The 16,495-nt window shown below is 50.3% G+C and overlaps 1 protein-coding gene across 1 annotated transcript in view; it reads right to left on the bottom strand.

Annotated features, from left to right (window-relative positions):
- LOC112229354 (ephrin type-A receptor 7-like) overlaps positions 1-16,495 on the bottom strand; it is a 181,065-nt gene that overhangs the window by 25,096 nt on the left and 139,474 nt on the right. The gene's annotated exons all lie outside the window — the stretch shown is intronic.

Raw genomic sequence — 16,495 nt, 5'->3', positions numbered from 1 at the left:
ACCTGAAGTGACCAGGAAAACGTCCCTTGTTACCGCAGATGAGCTGAAAGCAACGCCCACTCGGCAAGCTATAATTAAGGAGTCATTAACGAGGTAAGGCACTGCATCTCAGTGCAAGAGGCATCACTACAGTCCCTGGTTCGAAGCCAGGCTGTTTCACATCTGGCCGTGATTGGGAGTCCCATAGGGCGGCGCACAATTGGCCCAGTGTCGTCTGGGTTTGGCCGGGGTAGGCCGCCATTGTAAATAAGAATTTGTTCTTATCTGACTTGCCTAGTTAAATAAAGGTCAAATTAAACATTAAAATGTGCTGCTCATTGTCAGTCAAAGACCATTATGGTTGAAGCCTTATTTCATTACCACGATCAATATTTTGCTAGCTATAATTAAGGAGTCATTAACGAGGTAATACTTGCAAATCTCTTTCTTTCACTCTCTCCCATGTAGATCCATGTCAATTCTGACAAGTCTGAATTTCTGTCCTCATTCCTTATTATTACACTTCTATTATCTTCCCGAGATCTCGTCACCTTTCCCCCTCACAAACACAATGGCTTTCTATCAAACCAAAACACGACATGACCAGAAGTATCGTCACACATCCGCTCCAAAGTCATGTGACCATGTGACCGTGCCCCTTAGACTCCCTTTTCTGTAGGACCCGTACTGAAGTGAGGATCACAGCATGAGCCGACCTGGTCTGTCTGAGTATCCCTCCCTTCTTTCATTTGATCTCTCCTCTTTAGAAAGAAAAGAAGAACACCTGATTGATATCGGTCTGTGTCTTACGGGCATCTATAACGAGGGCTGCACACAGCCTGTTCAATCACAACTACGGGCAGCAACTCAATCACGAGACAATAGAGTGAAATGGACTGGTAACAGACAGAAAGCCATCGGATAGAAATCATCGGAGTGCATTGCCATGTGTGTTTTGTGTATTTCTACAGTGTGTGCAAGCATACATTGTCGTGTTTGCGCATGTGTGTATCCATCTCCACCTACTCTCATCTCAGTAAAAAGGCAGCCGTCTCTACCCAGAAGTGCCTCAACAGATTACAGTACAATCATTTAACAGATTACCTGAACGTAAATAACTTTAGACGCAGGAACATATACACAGAGTCTACAAAACATTCCTAATATTGAGTTGTATCCCCTTGAGCCTTCAGAACAGCCTCAATTCATTGGGGGCAGGGACTCGACAAGGTGTCAAAAGCGTTCCACAGGGATGCTGGCCCATGTTGACTCCAATGCTTGCCACAGTTGTGTCAAGTTGGCTGGATGTTCTTTGGGTGGTGGACCATTCTTGATACACCTACTACCATACCCTGTTCAAGGGCACTTACATGTTTTGTCTTGCCAATTCACCCTCTGAATGGCACACTACACAATCCAAGTCTCAATCGTCTCAAGGCTTAAAAATCTTTTTCAACACGTCTCCTCCTCTTCATCCACACCGATTGAAGTGGCTTTAACAAGTGACACCAATACGGGATCACAGCTTTCACCTGGATTCACCTGGTCGGTCTGTCATGGCAAGCTCAGGTGTTCCTAATGTTTTGTACACTCAGTGTATACCGTATTGCAAACAAACATACACACACCGGCATACATGATATGGTGAGACACACACACAGATAAGCAGGCACACAGACCGAGACGGGCACAAACAGGCAAATGGACAAACAGACCAATAGCACCAGGGAAGAGAGAGAAAGAGGGAGAGGCACTACTTTAAGCAGTAAGTGCTGTATTAGATACACCAAGAACACACTGTCAACTTGCTCTGCCTTCTAAAACGCTCAGCTATTGTTTGCTGTTCTTTTGTGATGAATTATGCATGGAGACTGACTGCTTAAAAACTCTGGCTCACATGAGGTCGGGCTCACAGCGTAACTCCGTCTGAAAGAATCATAGCTGCGGACACATACCCAAATGTGGCGGTAGTACCGGTTGGAGAACATTAAAACACTAACACACTCAGAGGGAGAACATTAAACCACTAACACACACCAAGGGAGAACATTAACCATTAACACACTCCGAGGGTGAACATTAAACCACTAACACACTCCGAGGGTGAACATTAAACCACTAACACACTCCGAGGGTGAACATTAAACCACTAACACACTCCGAGGGTGAACATTAAACCACTAACACACAGGGTGGACATTAAACCACTAACACACTTCGAGGGTGAACACTAACACACTCCGAGGGTGGAAAAACCACTAACACACTTCCGTTAAACCACTAACACACTCCGGGTGGACATTAAACCACTAACACCACTAACACACTCCGAGGGTGGACGTTAAACCACTAACACACTCCGAGGGTGGACATTAAACCACTAACACACTTCGAGGGTGGACATTAAACCACTAACACACTCCAAGTTAAACCACTAACACACTCCGAGGGTGGACATTAAACCACTAACACATTAAACCACTAACACACTCCGAGGGTGAACATTAAACCACTAACACACTCCGAGGGTGGACATTAAACCACTAACACACTCCGAGGGTGGACATTAAACCACTAACACACTCCAAGGGTGGACATTAAACCACTAACACACTCCGAGGGTGGACATTAAACCACTAACACACTCAGAGGGTGAACACTAAACCACTAACACACTCCAAGGGAGAACATTAATACACTACACACCCTGGTAGTGTAGTTGCAAAAACAGAAATATAGAGTGTGAAGAAAACACACACGTGGAAAGGACAGGGGTGTAGTTCTATAGACCAACGTAGTAATGCACATACCAAACACACAAAATGACGCGCACATTCCATCTTGCACCGGCACACACACACTGACCCCCCCCACACACACCTAAACACAAACACACTCTAATATCTAGTTTCCCGTCCAGTCTGAAAGCAGCTGGTGTGTGTCCATGGGGTTGACCCTGTTTGAATGAAAGGAAATTGATGCTGAGAGGAGAGTGTGTGTGTGTGTGTGTGTGTGTGTGTGTGTGTGTGTGTGTGTGTGTGTGTGTGTGTGTGTGTGTGTGTGTGTGTGTGTGTGTGTGTGTCTGAATGGGAGATGGATGCTGACAGGAGACCGAATTGGCTGCGGCAGACCAAGCCTCATTTCCACAGGCAATAGACTGAGGTTATGGCCTTCAGGGTTCCACTGTAATCAAGGCCCGAACCCCATGGCTAGCCAGACAGATGAGCAACACCACAGCCTTAACAGCCTCATCATAGATCGCATCCACAAAATGACATGGAGGGAAAGACAGACAAACAGATCCAATCCCTTTCATTTTAACAGATTTTTTCAAGGTGTGGAAGATAATGAAGCTACGTGGTGTGGTGGCTCAGTTCTGGCAGGTGTCTACGCAGGTGGTGTACACAAAGGTGCAGTATAAATATGACAAAAAAAGACAGCTATGCGACAGGTAGGTAGTGGCACAAAATGGCTCCCGCCTCCACAGTTGCACGTGGATTCTATACTCACGTAACCAACCAATTTGCAGTATAAAAATGTTATATTGTGAAAACAAAGAAGACGTTGTGGTGGCGGCGGCTCTATTGCAGGTAATTAATACAATTTGGCACAAAATGGCCTCCATGTTCCACAGTTGCACGTGCCTTCCATCTTGACGCTGCAAACAAACATGAATAAGATGGCAACGATAGAGATGCCAGCTTCACTTCAAGTCCTTAGGAAACTGTGCAGTATTGAATTTTTTATGTATTATTTCTTATATTGTTAGCCCAGAAAACCTTAAGTGTTAATACATACAGCCAGGAAGAACTATTGGATATCAGAGAGACGACAACTTACCAGCACAACCATTACTACTAGGAATACGCCTTTCGCAAAGCTGATCCTTTGTCTGCACCTCCCAGGGCATTTGAACTGATTCCAGAGGCCGACCCAAAACAACGCCGTCGTAGCAGAGGGTGCCGGAGCGGTCTTCTAGTGAGGCTTCGGATCCGCGCACACCACCCACCGCTTCCAAGTATATTACTCGCTAATGTCTAGTCCCTAGTTAACAAAGTCAACGAAATTAGGGCAAAAGTTGCTTTCCAAAGAGATATCCGGGATTGTAACATACTCTGTTTCACGGAGACATGGGTAGCTGGGGACATGATGTCAGTGTCCGTACAGCCAACAGATTTTCAGTGCATCGCGCCGACAGGAACAAACATCTCTCTGGTAAGAAGAAGGGCAGGGGTGTATGTTTCACGATTAACGACTCATGGTGTAATTGTAACAACATACGAGAACTCAAATCCTTTTGTTCACCTGACCTAGAATTCCTCACAATCAAATGCAGACCGTATTACCTCCCAAGAGATCTCTCCTCGGTTATCAAGCGGATACCAAGACGCCCACCAAGGTACTTCACTGGACTTTATGCAAACAGAGCTTCCTTAATTATATCAGCATATCGATTGCAGTACACGAGCAAATAACACACTCGACCACTGCTACTCTAACTTCCACGATGCATACAAGGCCCTTCCACGCCCTCCTTTTGGCAAATTTGACCATGACTCCATCTTGTTGCTTCCCTACTATAGGCAGAAACTTAAACAGGAAGCGCCCGTGCTTAGGTCTATCCAATGCTGGTCTAACCAAACGGATTCCAGGCTTCAAGATTGCTTCGATCACGTGGACTGGGATATGTTCTGAGTTTATTAGCAAGCGAGTTTATCAGCAAGTGTATAGGAGATGTTGTACGCACTGTGACTATTAACACCTTCCCTAACCAGAAACTGTGGATTGATGGCAGCATTTGCATAAAACTGAAAGCACGTACCACCGCATTTAATCATGGCAAGGCGACTGGAAACATGAAGTAGTTATTCCCACCGTAAGGCAATCAAAACAAGCAAAGTGTCATTATAGAGACAAAGTGGAGTCACAAATCAACGGCTCAAACACGAGACATATGTGGCAGGGTCTACAGACAATCACGGATTACAAAAAGAAAACCAGCCCCCATTGCAGACATCGACGTCTTTCTCCCAGACAAATTAAACAACTTCTTTGCATGTTTTGAGGACAATACAGTGCCACCGACACGGCCCGCTACCAAAGACAGTGGGCTCTCCTTCTCCGTGGCCAACGTGAGTGAAACATTTAAACGTGTTAACCCTCGCAAGGCTGCTGGCCCAGACGGCATCCCTAGCCACGTCCTCGGAGCATGCGCAGACCAGATGGCATGTGGCTTGTCACCGAAAACCCTCACTAACTTTACAGGTGCACAATCTGCCTGGTACGGCAACTGCACCGCCCACAACCACAGGACTCTCCAGAGGGTAGTGAGATCTGCACAACGCATTACCGGGGGCAAACTACTTGCCCTGCAGGACACCTACAACACCCAATGTCACAGGAAGGCAAAAAAGATCATCAAGGACAATAACCACCTGAGCCACTACCAGTTCACCCCGCTTCCACCCAGAAGGCGAGGTCAGTACAGGTACATTACAGCTGGGACCGAGAGATTGGAAAACAGCTTCTATCTCAAGGCCATCAGATTGTTAAACAGTCACCACTAGCACAGACATGCGGCTGCCTACCTACAGGCTTGATATCATTGGCCACTTTAATAAATGGAACACTAGTCACTTTAATAATGCCACTTTAAGAATGTTAGCATATCTCGCATTACTCATCTCATATGTATATACTGTATAATGTACCCTTCACTATATATTCTTTACTATCTATTGCATCTTAGCCGCTCTGTCACTGCTCATCCATATATTTTATATTTATATATTCTCATTCCATTCCTTTACTAGATTGTGTGTATTAGGTTTTGTTGTGGAATTGTTAGATATTACCTGTTAGAATCTGCTGCACTGTCAGATCTAGAAGCACAAGCATTTCGCTACACTCACAATAACATCTGCTAACCATGTGTATGTGACCAATACAATGGGATTTGATGATTTGATGTGAAGGTGCACTACGCTGCTACTCGCAATCCCTGAAGACAGGCAGTGGAGCTGTAGTCCCTCAGCACCACCACAGAGAAGGAGAGTGTGTATGAATCAATCTCTCCCTCTCTCCCTCTCCCCCTCCCTCCCTGTCTCTTTCTCCAGGGACTGTTCTTCCCTACAGCCCTGTTTATGCCTCTGCAGTGAATACATCCACCTTAGAATGCAGGGATTTCTTTGTTCTACTGGTCTCTCGCTCTCTCTCACGAGCGCGCGTGTGTGTACGTACACACAAAAAAAGTCTTGAGTGATTAAGCCAACGGGTATCAACCAATCATGATAGGGAAGTTAACAGGCTGTAAGTACAGTGTACAGCATTACTCTAAACATCTACAAGCTGGGTTAAAACGGACTTGGGGAGGAAAGGAGTGTAGTGTTAGAGGCATCCTGCATCTCCGGCACCCTGCCCGATGCATCTCCGGCACCCTGCCCGATGCATCTCCGGCACCCTGCCCGATGCATCTCCGGCACCCTGCCCGATGCATCTCCGGCACCCTGCCCGATGCATCTCCGGCACCCTGCCCGATGCATCTCCGGCACCCTGCCCGATGCATCTCCGGCACCCTGCCCGATGTATCTCCGGCACCCTGCCCGATGTATCTCCGGCACCCTGCCTGATATATCTCCGGCACCCTGGCTGATATATCTCCGGCACCCTGCCTAATGCACCCCCGGTACCCTGCCTGATATATCTCCGGCACCCTGCCTGATATATCTCCGGCACCCTGCCCGATGCATCTCCGGCACCCTGCCTGATGCATCTCCGGCACTGCCTATGTGTTCATGTATGTTTGTGTGTATGTCTCCAAGAGGCTTGGCATAGGCAAATGAGCTCAGAACAATGCCACTATGAACACTAAGATACTGGGGGACAGTAACACATCTTTGGGAAGAGGGTAGAATTTAAAAAAATGTTTCTGCGATCTGAATGCCACTACATTGTGTGTGTGTGTGTGTGTGTGTCCGCGTGTGTATATCCACCCGTAGAGTGTGTGTCAATTCCCCTACATCTAAAATGCCTCTGTGACAGTCACGACATTCACCAAATTCAACACAACACAAATCATTCAACACCTGAATAAGACCCTGCCATCAAAATAGCCCTCTCCCTTTGCCTTAAATCAGAATCTGTGTGAGCCACAAAGACAGACCGCGATAATGATGTTGTGTTGTGGCCCAGCATCACCCCTCCCAGGGCTCACTATCTGGCAATGGCCCCCACTTTTAATCTGGGTCTATCAGCCAAACCAGCGGAGGCACGCTATCTGGCAGGATGTCCCCCGCTCCCTGTGTAATCTGCCCTATCAGCATTCTGTCTGTCTGCAGGCCCCACGCCGGCCCAGATAAAAAAACTCACAATTACACAGGTACTATGGCTACTCAAAATAGGAAGGGGAAGAAAGAGAGAGAGAGGAAGGGGAAGAAAGAGAGAGAGAGGAAGGAGGAGAAAGAGAAAGAGAGAGAGGAAGGAAGGAGAAAGAGAGAGAGAGGAAGGAGGAGAGAGAGAAGGGGAAGAAAGAGAGAGAGGAAGGGGAAGAAAGAGAGGGGGGGGGAGAAGAGGAGAGGAAAGGAGAGGAAGGGGAAGAAAGAGAGAGAGGAAGGGGAAGAAAGAGAGAGAGGAGGGGAAGAAAGAAAGAGGAGGGGAGAGGGAAAGAAAGAAAGAGGAGGGAAGGGAAGAAAGAGAGAGAGGGAAGGGAAGAAAGAGAAGGGGAAGGGAAAGAAAGAGAGAGAGAGAAGGGGAAGAAAGAGAGAGAGGGAAGGGGAAGAAAGAGAGAGAGGGAAGGGGAAGAAAGAGAGAGAGAGGGAAGGAGAAGAAAGAAAGAGAGAGGAGGAAGGGGAAAGAAAGAGAGAGGAGAGGAAAGAGGGGAAGGGGAAAGAAAGAGAGAGAGGAAGGGAAGAAAGAGAGAGAGAGGAAGGGGAAGAAAGAGAGAGAGAAGGGAAGAAGAAAGAGAGAGAGAGAGAGGAAGGGGGGAAGAAAGAGAGGGAGGAAGAAAAGAGGAAAGAAAGAGAGAGGAAGGAAGGAAGAAAGAAGGAGGGGGAAGAAAGAAGGGAGGAAGGGGAGAAAGAGAGGAAAGAAAGAAGGGGGGAAAGAAAGAGAGAGAGAAAGGGAAGAAAGAGAGGAGAAGAAGAGAAGAGGGAAAGGGGAAGAAAGAGAGAGAAAGAGAGAAGGGGAAGAAAAAGAGAGAGAGGAAGGGAAGAAAGAGGGAAGGAAGAAAGAGAGAGGAGGGAGAAAGAAGAGGAGGAAGGGGAAGAAAGAGAGGAGGAAGGGGAAGAAAGAGAGAGAGGAAGGGGAAGAAAGAGAGGGAGGAAGGGGAAGAAAGAGAGGGAAGGGGGGAAGAAAGAGAGGGAGGAAGGGGGAAGAAAGAGGGGGAGGAAGGGGAAGAAAGAGAGGGAGGAAGGGGAAGAAAGAGAGGGAGGAAGGGGAAGAAAGAGAGGGAGAAAGGGGAAGAAAGAGAGGGAGAAGGGGAAGAAAGAGAGAGGAAAGGGGAAGAAAGAGAGAGGGAGGAAGGGGAAGAAAGAGAGGGAGGAAGGGGAAGAAAGAGAGGGAGGAAGGGGAAGAAAGAGGGGGAGAAAGGGGAAGAAAGAGAGGGAGGAAGGGGAAGAAAGAGAGAGGAAGGGAAGGGGGAAGAAAGAAGGGAGGAAGGAGGGGAGGGGAAGAAAGAGAGGGAGGAAGGGGAAGAAAGAGAGGGAGGAAGGGGAAGAAAGAGAGGGAGGAAGGGGAAGAAAGAGAGGAGGAAGGGGAAGAAAGAGAGGGAGGAAGGGGAAGAAACAGGGGGAGGAAGGAAGAAAGAGAGAGAAAGGGGGAAGAAAGAGAGAGGGAGGAAGGAAGGAGGAGAAAGAGGGGAGGAAAGAAAGAGAGGAGAGGAAGGGGAAGAAAGAGAGGGAGGAAGGGGAAGAAAGAGAGGGAGGAAGGGGAAGAAAGAGAGGGAGGAAGGGGAAGAAAGAGAGGGAGGAAGGGAAGAAAGAGAGGGAGGAAGGGGAAGAAAGAGAGGAGAGGAAGGGGAAGAAAGAGAGGGGAGGAAGGGGAAGAAAGAGAGGGGAGGAAGGGGAAGAAAGAGAGGAGGAAGGGGAAGAAAGAGGGGGAGGAAGGAAGAAAGAGGGGGAGGAAGGGGAAGAAAGAGAGGGAGGAAGGGGAAGAAAGAGGGGGAAGGAAGGGGAAGAAAGAGAGGGAGGAAGGGGAAGAAAGAGAGAGGGAGGGGAAGAAAGAGAAAGAGGAAGGGGAAGAAAGAGAGAGAGGAAGGGGAAGAAAGAGAGAGGAAGGGGAAGAAAGAGAGGAGAGGAAGGGGAAGAAAGAGAGAGAGAGGAAGGGGAAGAAAGAGAGAGGAGGAAGGGGAAGAAAGAGAGGAAGGAGGAGAAGAGAGAGAGAGGGAGGAGAAAGAAGGAGGGAAAGAAAGAGGGGGAGGAAGGGGAAGAAAGAGAGAGAGTAAGGGGAAGAAAGAGAGAGGGAGGGGAAGAAAGAGAGGGAGGAGGGGAAGAAAGAGAGGGAGGAAGGGGAAGAAAGAGAGGGAGGAAGGGGAAGAAAGAGAGGGAGGAAGGGGAAGAAAGAGAGGGAGGAAGGGGAAGAAAGAGAGGGAGAAAGGGGAAGAAAGAGAGGGAGGAAGGGGAAGAAAGAGAGGGAGGAAGGGGAAGAAAGAGAGGGAGAAAGGGGAAGAAAGAGAGGGAGGGAAAGGGGAAAGAGGGAGGAAGGGGGAAGAAAGAGAGGGAGGAAGGGGAAGAAAGAGAGGAGGAAGGGGAAGAAAGAGAGAGGGAAGGGGAAGAAAGAGAGGGAGGAAGGGGAAGAAAGAGGGGGAGGAAGGGGAAGAAAGAGAGAGAGGGAGAAAGGAAGGAGGAGAAAGAGAGGGAGGAAGGGGAAGAAAGAGAGGGAGGAAGGGGAAGAAAGAGAGGGAGGAAGGGGAAGAAAGAGAGGAGGAAGGGGAAGAAAGAGAGGGAGGAAGGGGAAGAAAGAGAGGGAGGAAGGAGAAAGAGGGGAGGAAGGGGAAGAAAGAGAGAGAGAGAGGGGAAGGGGAAGAAAGAGGGAGGAAGGGGGGAGAAAGAGAGGGAAGAAAGGGGAAGAAAGAGAGGGGAAGGGAAGAAAGAGAGAGGAAGGGGAAGAAAGAGAGGAGGAAGGGGAAGAAAGAGAGGGAGGAAGGGGAAAAAGAGAGGAGGAAGGGGAAGAAAGAGGGGGAGGAAGGGGAAGAAAGAGGAGGAGGAGGGGAAGAAAGAGAGAGAGAGAGGAAGGGGAAGAAAGAGAGGGAGGAAGGGGAAGAAAGAGAGGGAGAAAGGGGAAGAAAGAGAGGAGGAAGGGGAAGAAAGAGAGAGGAAGGGGAAGAAAGAGAGAGAGGAAGGGGAAGAAAGAGAGGGAGAAGAAAGAGGAAGAAACAGGGGGAGGAAGGGGAAGAAAGAGAGAGAGAGGGGAAGAAAGAGAGAGGAGGAAGGGGAAGAAAGAGAGGGAGGAAGGGGAAGAAAGAGGAGAGGAAGGAAAGAAAGAGAGGGAGGAAGGGGAAGAAAGAGAGAAAGAGGAGGAAGGGGAAGAAAGAGAGGAGAGGAAGGGGAAGAAAGAGAGGGAGGAAGGGGAAGAAAGAGGGGGAGGAAGGGGAAGAAAGAGAGAGAGGAAGGGGAAGAAAGAGAGGGAGGAAGGGGAAGAAAGAGGGGGAGGAAGGAAGAAAGAGAGGAGAGGAAGGGGAAGAAAGAGGGAGGAAGGAAGGGGAAGAAAGAGAGAAGAAGAAAGAGAAGGGAGGGGAAGAAAGAGAAAGAGGAGGGGAAGAAAGAGAGGAGGAAGGGGAAGAAAGAGAGAGAGGAAGGGGTAGAAAGAAAGAGAGAGAGAAGGGGAAGAAAGAGAGAGAGAGGAAGGGGAAGAAAGAGAGAGAAGGAAGGAGAAGAAGGAAGAAAGAGAGGAAGGAGGGAAGAAAGAGAGGGAAGGAAGAAAGAAAGGGAGGGAGGGAAGGGGAAGAAAGAGGGGGAGGAAGGGGAAGAAAGAGAGAGACAGTAAGGGGAAGAAAGAGAGAGGGAGGGAAGAAAGAGAGGGAGGGAGGGGAAGAAAGAGAGGGAGGAAGGGGAAGAAAGAGAGGGAGGAAGGGGAAGAAAGAGAGGGAGGAAGGGGAAGAAAGAGAGGGAGAGAAGGGGAAGAAAGAAAGAGAGGGAGAAAGAGGGAAGGGGAAAGAGAGAGGAGGAAAAGGGGAAGAAGAAAGAGAGGGAAGGAAGGGGAAGAAAGAGAGGAGGAAGGGGAAGAAAGAGGGAGGAAGGGGAAAAAAGAGAGAGGAAGGGGAAGAAAGAGAGGGGAGGAAGGAAGAAACAGGGGGAGGAAGGGGAAGAAAGAGAGAGAGGAAGGGGAAGAAAGAGAGAGGGAGGAAGGAAGGAGGAGAAAGAGAGGGAGGAAGGGGAAGAAAGAGAGGGAGGAAGGGGAAGAAAGAGAGAGAGAAGGGGGAAGAAAGAGAGGGAGGAAGGGGAAGAAAGAGAGGGAGGAAGGGGAAGAAAGAGAGAGGAAGGGGAAGAAAGAGAGAGAGGGAGGAAGGAAAGAGGAGAAAGAGAGGGAGGAAGGGGAAGAAAGAGAGGGAAAGAAAGAGAGGAGGAAGGGGAAGAAAGAGAGGGAGGAAGGGGAAGAAAGAGAGGGAGGAAGGGGAAGAAAGAGAGGGAGGAAGGGGAAGAAAGAGAGGGAGGAAGGGGAAGAAAGAGAGGAGAGAGGAAGGGAAGAAAGAGAGGGAGGAAGGGGAAGAAACAGGGGGAGGAAGGGGAAGAAAGAGAGGAGGAAGGGGAAGAAAGAGAGAGAGGGAGGAAGGAAGGGGAGAAAGAGAGGGAGGGGAAAGAAAGAGAGGGAGGAAGGGGAAGAAAGAGAGGGAGGAAGGGGAAGAAAGAGAGGGGAGGAAGGGGAAGAAAGAGAGGGAGGAAGGGGAAGAAAGAGGGGAGGAAGGGGAAGAAAGAGAGGGAGGAAGGGGAAGAAAGAGAGGGAGAAGGGAAGAAAGAGGGGAGGAAGGGGAAGAAAGAGAGGGAGGAAGGGGAAGAAAGAGGGGAGGAAGGGGAAGAAAGAGGGGAGGAAGGGAAGAAAGAGGAGAAGAGAGAGAGAGAGGAAGGGGAAAGAGAGGGAGGAGGAAGGAAGGAGGAGAAAGAGAGGGAGGAAGGAAGGAGGAGGAAGGGGAAGAAAGAGAGGGAGGAAGGTGAAGAAAGAGAGGGAGGAAGGGGAAGAAAGAGAGAGAGGAAGGGGAAGAAACAGAGGGAGGAAGGGGAAGAAAGAGAGGGAGGGAGGAGGATAAAGAGGGGGAGGAAGGAGGAGAAAGAGAGGGAGGAAGGAAGGAGGAGGAAGGGGAAGAAAGAGGGGAGGAAGGGGAAGAAAGAGAGAGAGAGGAAGGGGAAGAAAGAGAGGGAGGAAGGGGAAGAAAGAGGGGGAGGAAGGGGAAGAAAGAGGGGGAGGAGGAAGGGGAAGAAAGAGAGAGAGAGGAAGGGGAAGAAAGAGAGGGAGGAAGGAAGGAGGAGAAAGAGAGGGAGGAAGGAAGGAGGAGGAAGGGGAAGAAAGAGAGGGAGGAAGGGGAAGAAAGAGAGGGAGGAAGGGGAAGAAAGAGAGAGAGGAAGGGGAAGAAACAGAGGGAGGAAGGGGAAGAAAGAGAGGGAGGGAGGAGGATAAAGAGGGGGAGGAAGGAGGAGAAAGAGAGGGAGGAAGGAAGGAGGAGGAAGGGGAAGAAAGAGTGGGAGGAAGGGGAAGAAAGAGAGAGAGAGGAAGGGGAAGAAAGAGAGGGAGGAAGGAAGGAGGAGAAAGGGGAAGAAAGAGAGGGAGGAAGGAGGAGGAGATATTGCAGAGGATTTGGGCGGCAAATAGAGGCTATTATCGTTGGTCATTTTCATTCATATGAACCTCTGTGTGTGTGTGTGTGTGTGTGTGTGTGTGTGTGTGTGTGTGTGTGTGTGTGTATGTGTGCGTGACGCGTGTTCGGAGAGAAAACACACACCTGAGATAGGATTCTGCTGTACGGGAAGAGAGTGGGAGAGAGTGGAGAGTAGACACATGCCACAGATACATTTCCATCTAAAGTGCATGATTATAGACTGTGTGGGCACATTATGTGTGTGCTTGCATGCACCTGTGTTTGCATGTGTGTGTACACTGAGAACCAGTGGAGAGTGACAGAATGATTGAACATGTCAGCCTGTGGGTGGATGGACGGGTGCCAGAAAAGTGAGTTAACGAGAGAGGCACATGAAGTTTAGCCCCCCCCCCCCACCCACCCACCCACCCAAATTCATCCAAAACACACGTTTCCAAAATCATTCTCAAATGTGTCGGTCTCAGACCAGTTTCCCAGTAAGTGAGTTGGACAGACTAGCTCCTGAATAATGAAACAGCTCAGTCCTCCAGTAACTGAATCTCTTCATGTAGCTGTGTGCAAGGCGATGCTGCTCCTGTGCTTCTCCGTCTTCCCTTATGTCCCGTATTATGACACTTGCTGTAAGCCAGGCAGCCTGTGGCGGGGCTCACATCCACACATACCGGGACAGGCAGCCTGTGGCGGGGCTCACATCCACACATACCGGGACAGGCAGCCTGTGGCGGGGCTCACATCCACACATACCGGGACAGGCAGCCTGTGGCGGGGCTCACATCCACACATACCGGGCAGGCAGCCTGTGGCGGGGCTCACATCCACACATAGCCGGGACAGGCAGCCTGTGGCGGGGCTCACATCCACACATACCGGGACAGGCAGCCTGTGGCGGGGCTCACATCCACACATATCGGGACAGGCAGCCTGTGGCGGGGCTCACATCCACACATACCGGGCCAGGCAGCCTGTGGTGGGGCTCACATCCACACATATCGGGACAGGCAGCCTGTGGCGGGGCTCACATCCACACATACCGGGACAGGCAGCCTGTGGCGGGGCTCACATCCACACATACCGGGACAGGCAGCCTGTGGCGGGGCTCACATCCGCACATACCGGGCCAGGCAGCCTGTGGCGGGGCTCACATCCACACATACCGGGCCAGGCAGCCTGTGGCGGGGCTCACATCCACACATACCGGGCCAGGCAGCCTGTGGCGGGGCTCACATCCACACATACCGGGACAGGCAGCCTGTGGCGGGGCTCACATCCACACATACCGGGCCAGGCAGGCCTACCGCCACGGTTTGGCAGAGGAGACGACGAGAGTGCTCAACACAACCTGACAGAGGACACAGTCAGGGGAAATGACACACACACACACACACACACACACAGCAAACAGACACAAAATATGTTTAGAGAGGGGATGAGTTCACGGGGAGTGCAGAGTGAAGTTTGAGAGAATAAAGTGCTGATTGTAGGAGAAAGACAGCCACAACGCGATGGATACGCTGACTGTATATTGCGAACACACACTGCACAAGCGCACACAGGAATGCTCAGAGTAGACCTCGATGTGACGGGGTGGAGGCTAAGTGGGGAGGTGTGTGTGTGTGTTCCTTCTGTGCTGTATTAGACCTTGGTGGGTGTGAGCTAAGTGATGAGAGGCAGCTGTCTGTTAGGCCTGTCACTGTTGTGTCTGACAGACCAGCAGGAGGGTGACACAGACAGTTGAGCTCATCAACAAACCACCGGAGACACACACACACACACACACACACACACACACACACACACACACACACACACACACACACACACACACACACACACTTGACAGCTAGCTGCACAATGAAGATCTCAACAGTTGTGAGGAGGAGAAAATGAAAGAGAGGATGAGGGATTGAGGGGAGAGAGGAAGAGGGATTGATAGGAGAGAGGAGGGATTGAGAGAAGAGAGGAGGAGGGATTGAGAGGAGAGAGGAGGAGGGATTGAGAGGAGAGAGGAGGAGGGATTGAGGGAGAGAGGAGGAGGGATTGAGAGGAGAGAGGAGGAGGGATTGAGAGGAGAGAGGAGGAGGGATTGAGAGGAGAGAGGAGGAGGGATTGAGAGGAGAGAGGAGGAGGGATTGAGAGGAGAGAGGAGGAGGGATTGAGAGGGAGAGAGGAGGAGGGATTGAGGGAGAGAGGAGGAGGGATTGAGGGGAGAGAGGAGGAGGGATTGAGAGGAGAGAGAAGGAGGGATTGAGGGGGAAGAGGAGGAGAGATTGGGGGAGAGAGGAGGAGGGATTGAGAGGAGAGAGGAGGAGGGATTGAGGGAGAGCGGAGGAGGGATTGAGGGGAGGAGGGAGGAGGGATTGAGGGGAGAGAGGAGGAGGGATTGAGGGGAGAGAGGAGGAGGGATTGAGGGGAGAGAGGAGGAGGGATTGAGGGGAGAGAGGAGGAGGGATTGAGGGGAGAGAGGAGGAGGGATTGGGGGAGAGAGGAGGGGGGATTGAGGGGAGAGAGGAGGAGGGATTGAGGGGAGAGAGGAGGAGGGATTGAGGGGAGAGAGAGGAGGAGGGATTGAGGGGGAGAGGAGGAGGGATTGGGGGAGAGAGGAGGGGGATTGAGGGAGAGAGGAGGAGGGATTGAGAGGAGAGAGAAGGAGGGATTGGGGGGGAGAGGAGGAGGGATTGAGGGGGAGAGAGGAGGGATTGAGGGGAGAGAGGAGGAGGGATTGAGAGGAGAGAGGAGGAGGGATTGAGGGAGAGAGGAGGAGGGATTGAGGGGAGAGAGGAGGAGGGATTGAGGGGAACAACTTCACATTTGGTCTCCTTTTATGCAGATGAAAGACATGTTTTCACCTCTCTCGCTCGGAGACACTTTTCTGTGGAGACCTCTGTTCAAAATGAGCCCCCTGATTAACCAAGGGTGCCTGTGTCTTCGCGTGCTTGTCACAGCTGTGTGTGCGTTTGTCTTCTGTGTGTGTGTGTGTGTTGGTTTGGCCAAAAACATCAATTCAAAGTACTATACCGGCGAATAATAAAATATGTGCCCATCGAGCCCAATGATAAGCCAGCCAGGCTAACCAATTAAAATTCCCATCACTGACTGACAAAGCGTCTTATGTGGCAGGGCATCAGCCATGAAAAAGCCACTTGATGACTCAATTCATTTTGGCGGTCGCTGAAGCCTCACCTAACCCATAACTTCTCATTAGGGGTTCCACACAGACAGGCAGACAGACACTTATCAAAGGGAGAGAGAGGAGATACAAAGACATTTATTTTTTTAAATTCTATGACCAGGAAATGAGTAAGGAGTTCTCTGCCTGCAGGGTGAGGAGGTGAAGTCATTCACGAGAACGTAACACACAAAACCTACGTCTTTCTCCCACATGAAGAGGTGCAAATGCGCTGCGCCCACACACACTCCAAAATTAATTAACCCATCACACTAGAACACAACTGCAGCCCAAACTTTAAATGTAAATGCGACTACGCTTCCGCGTGCTCTCCTGCCGCCTCTCCTTCCCTCTGATATCCCGCCTGTCCTTCGCACCCCGTCTTACACCATCTTCTTCTCTCTCCTTTCCTCCCCCGTTGTCATTCAACAGTTCTCCGTTCTGTACTTTGTCATGTATTTGTATGTTTTGTGTGGACCCCAGGAAGAGTAGCTGCTGCATGTGCTGTGGCTAATGGGGATCCTGGCAAAGTCAAGTAAACCCCC

Source organism: Oncorhynchus tshawytscha, linkage group LG31 (genome assembly GCF_018296145.1).
Source record: "Oncorhynchus tshawytscha isolate Ot180627B linkage group LG31, Otsh_v2.0, whole genome shotgun sequence".
Taxonomy (NCBI): Eukaryota; Metazoa; Chordata; class Actinopteri; order Salmoniformes; family Salmonidae; genus Oncorhynchus; species Oncorhynchus tshawytscha.
The sequence above is the reverse complement of the archived record's forward strand: the minus strand, read 5'-3'. Positions and strand labels throughout refer to the sequence as shown.